Genomic DNA, 4,354 nt, shown 5'->3' with positions numbered 1-4,354 from the left:
TGCACTGGACAGCGTTTCCAGCGTTGGGAATGGCTGGCCTCAGGACTTCCTTCCCTGCAGACTGTCTTCTTGTGCTGGTGGGGTGGATCCCAGAGGCCCTAGGCTCACCACCTCATCAGCAATTCACTGGAAAGACTTCCTTTTCCCATTCGTTCCAGAAAAAAAAAATAACAAATCACTAGACAGGCTGGTTATTGGCTTGGACCAGTCACATGCCCAGCCCTAAGCCCTGGACAATGACCCTGACTGTGGGTGGCCCCAGGACAATCCCTCAGCCTGTGAGTCGATGTCAGCCCTTTCAGGTGGCCCAGGGAAGCCCCTTGAGGAAGTCTGCTCTCTGAGGAAGGGAAGGCAGATTTGGGGCCATCAGTGTACCCTACCTTTATATGGCTGACTTAAGAAACATCTAGTGGGAAATGCAGTGAAGTCTTTCTAATAAATTCAGGAGACTGAGGGAAAGAGGATCTCAAGTTCTAGGCCAGCCTGGGCTACAGAACCATGCCTTGTACCCCAAAGCACTTTAAAGTCCAGAGTCTGTCTGTCTGTCTGTCTCTGTCTCTCTCTCCTTCTGTCTTTGTCGGTTGTGGGGCTTGAGCTCAGGGCCTGAGCTGTGTCCCTGAGCTTTTTCACTCAAGGCTAGGACTCCACCACTGTAAGCCACAGTGTTTCTTCCTGTTTTCCGGTGGTTAATTGGAGATTAGGCTCACAGACTTTCCTGCCTGGGCCGGCTTTGAACCTGAGCACCCAGGTGTGAACCACTAATGCTTGGCTCAGTCTGATTTCTTCACGTGCCTCCTTCTCCAAGTTGATTTCCATCCCTGCCCCCTGGTACAAAGCCCTTTGGGGACCTGACATCTTCCAGGGCCCCACCACTTAGATTTCTACTTCCCATTTTGCAGGTGGGGAGACCAAGGCTGGGGGAGCTTCTGGCTCAGCCAGGATGGGGTGCCTGTCTGGTAAGCTCAGGACCTGTCACCCAAGCCCGCAGACAGCGCCCGGTGCCCCATCGTAGCTGCGGGCTGCCTCTCGTGAACTTCACGCCCCCACTCCATGACTCTTGTCCTCTCACCCCTTCCCACCGTGAAATGAGGCCTAAGAAGTCCTCTCCTCTCCTCCCTCGAGCCCAGGCCCAGCAGGTCGTGTGGGAGGCCGACCAAGGCCCTGGGCCTCGATGGCTGCCTCTTGGTGGTCGCCTGGCAGGTGAGGCCCAGCAGTCTGGGCTGCTGTGAGGCGCGGGCGGAGGGACAGGATGGCGGAGCGCCATGGAGACGGGCTGTCCTCGCCACACCGGCGCCGCCTGGTGTCCTTGCTTCCCCCGGGTCAGTCGTAATGGCCTCCTTTGTGAGGAGACGGTGGAGGGTAGGGCGCGTGGACGCCCCGCGACGTCAAGGAAGAGGTGTCCCTGCTTCTGCTGACCGCACACCTGGGCGGCCCTGCCCTCCGCGTCCCCCCAACACCTGGGCCTCTCTTCGGCCCGCCGCGCGCCCCTGGGCGTCTCCGGGATTTCCGTAAGTTGGTGGTGATTGCATAACTTTCACCAACTGCCACGCCGGGTGTGTGTTGCAACCCGGCCCGCGTGCCACCCAGGCTGCCGGGCACGGCCAGGCCGGCGCCCGCAGAGCCAGGGCGGAGTGAGAGTGAGGGGAGCGCGCTGCACCCGGACCCGGAGACGGCAGCTCCCCCCCCCCGGGGGGCCTCACCCCTGCCTGCTGCTCAGCCCGGGGCCTCACACCCCCCCACCCCCCGCCCGCTGCTCCCCCCCGGGGGGCCTCACCCCTGCCTGCTGTTCCTCCCCTGCCTGCTACTCCTCCCCGGGGGGGGGGCCTCACCCCTGCCTGCTGCTCCTCCCCGGGGGGGGGGCCTCACCCCTGCCTGCTGCTCCCCCCCGGGGTCCTCACACACCCCCACCCCCCGCCCGCTGCTCCTCCCCGGGGGCCTCACCTCCCCACCCCCCCGCCCGCTGCTCCTCCCCGGAGGGGCCTCACCCCTGCCTGCTGCTCCTCCCCGGGGGGGGGGGGGGGCCTCACCGCTGCCTGCTGTTCCTCCCCGGGGGCCTCACCCCTGCCTGCTGCTCCTCCCCGGGGGGGCCTCACCTCACCACCCCCCGCCTGCTGCTCCTCCCCGGGGGGGGGGCCTCACCCCCGCCTGCTGCTCCTCCCCGGGGGGGGGCCTCACCCCTGCCTGCTGCTCCTCCCCGGGGGGCCTCACCCCTGCCGGCAGCTCCCCCCCCCCCCCCGGGGCCTCACCCCTGCCAGCAGCTCCCCCCTACCCGGGGGGCCTCACCCCTGCCGGCAGCTCCTCCCCGGGGGGCCTCACCCCTGCCTGCTGCTCCTCCCCCGGGGGGGGCCTCACCCCTGCCGGCAGCTCCCCCCGCGGGGCCTCACACCCCCCCGCCCCCCCCACTGCTCCCCCCAGGGGGCCTCACCCCTGCCTGCTGCTCCTCCCCGGGGGGGGGGGGCCTCACCCCTGCCGGCAGCTCCTCCCCGGGGGCCTCACACCCCCCCATCCCCCGCCGGCAGCTCCTCCCCGGGGGCCTCAGTCCTGCCGGCAGCTCCTCCCCGGGGGCCTCACCCCTGCCTGCTGCTCCACCCCAGGGGCCTCACACCCCCCCAACCCCCACCCACTGCTCCCCCCGGGGGCCTCACCCCTGCCTGCTGTTCCTCCCCGGGGGGCCTCATCCCCCCATCCCCCGCCCGCTGCTCCTCCCCCACAGGCCACACCCCTGCGGCCACACCCCTTCCGGCTGCTCCTCCCTCACAGGCCACACCCCCGCCGGCTGCTCCTCCCCCACAGGCCACACCCCCGCCGGCTGCTCCTCCCCCACAGGCCACACCCATTCGGCTGCTCCTCCCCCACAGGCCACACCCCCGCCGGCTGCTCCTCCCCCACAGGCCACACCCCCGCCAGCTGCTCCTCCCCCAAAGGCCACACCCCTTCTGGCTGCTCCTCCCTCCACAGGCCACACCCCTTCCGGCTGCTCCTCCCTCACAGGCCACACCCCCGCCGGCTGCTCCTCCCCCACAGGCCACACCCCCGCCGGCTGCTCCTCCCCCACAGGCCACACCCATTCGGCTGCTCCTCCCCCACAGGCCACACCCCTTCCGGCTGCTCCTCCCTCACAGGCCACACCCCTTCGGCTGCTCCTCCCCCCTGCTCCTCCCTGGGAGGCCACACCCCCGCCGGCTGCGCCTCCCTGGGGTCCAAGCTCAGGTGCCCCCAGCCGACCTCCCCGAGGCTGCTCCCCGGGAGCTGGCCCGGCCTGAGGAGCTGGCTGGACTGCGGTGGGGCAGAGCCGGCAAGGACGGAGACCACACAGATTCCGAGAGGTAGGGTGCACCCAGCAGCTCTGTCCCCAGCGGTCCTGCAGCCAGGGGCATCATTTAGACCGCCTTCAGCTATGAAAGTGCCAGGCCCAAAGGAGGGGACGCTAGACAGGCCTGACTCAGAAGCTGTTAAAGTAATCCTGTGCGGCTGGGGCTGTGCCTGGCGTGCACGAAGCCCTGGGTTCGAGTCCTCAGCACCACATACACAGAAAAAGCCAGAAGGGGCGCTGTGGCTCAAGTGGCCGAGTGCTGGCCTTGAGCCGAAAGAAGCCAGGGACAGTGCTCAGGCCCTGAGTTCAAGGCCCAGGACTGGTACCAAAAAGAAAGAAATCTGAGTGGAGACTTCATACTTTGTCTGCAGATAGGAGGCGGAGGCGGATGGGATTTGCCATTCCCACGCAGCTCAGGGCCGTCCCACAATGGTGAGCCCCAGCACTGAAGGAATGGGGCCTTTAGCCCTCAGTGTGTGGCCTGGGAGTGGAAGCTTCTGGAAGAGGCCTCCATCCTGGGGTGTTCTGCAGCTGTGATTCTGTGGGTGGGGCCCCACGAATGCCTGGCTGTGCCCTGTCACAACCACTCAGGGCGCTCATCCTGGCTGCTCTGCCAGCCTTAGAGAATTGGCTCTGTCCCTACGGTCGGCTCCTCAAGGGCAGAACAAGGCTGCTTGAGCTCCAGCAGTGTCCTGAGGGAGGGCCCCAGGCCCCTTCAGGAGGAGCTCCCTCCTGACCCCTCCATCCTCAGCCAGAACTGCTGCCTCGTGCAGTGAGCCCACCGGGGCACATCTTCAAGCCTAGTTGACACAGGACTTGGATTCAGTGGGCTCAGCGAGCCTCCAAAAACGGATTAATGACACCTGTGAGCCACTGGCATCCAACCGTGGGCCAGGCCTTCCTCTTGGCACCAGGAACAGAGTGGCCGTGGGTTACATTGAAAGCACTCTGTAGGCCTTCTCCTGGTGCAGGCTCCGTGGCTTTCCCCCGGAACTCAGGCAGGCTGAGCCTGGCTCACAGGCACCAGCCAGCCGGGAATGA

Source organism: Perognathus longimembris, chromosome 10 (genome assembly GCF_023159225.1).
Source record: "Perognathus longimembris pacificus isolate PPM17 chromosome 10, ASM2315922v1, whole genome shotgun sequence".
Classification (NCBI taxonomy): Eukaryota; Metazoa; Chordata; class Mammalia; order Rodentia; family Heteromyidae; genus Perognathus; species Perognathus longimembris.
This window is presented reverse-complemented; position numbering follows the sequence as displayed.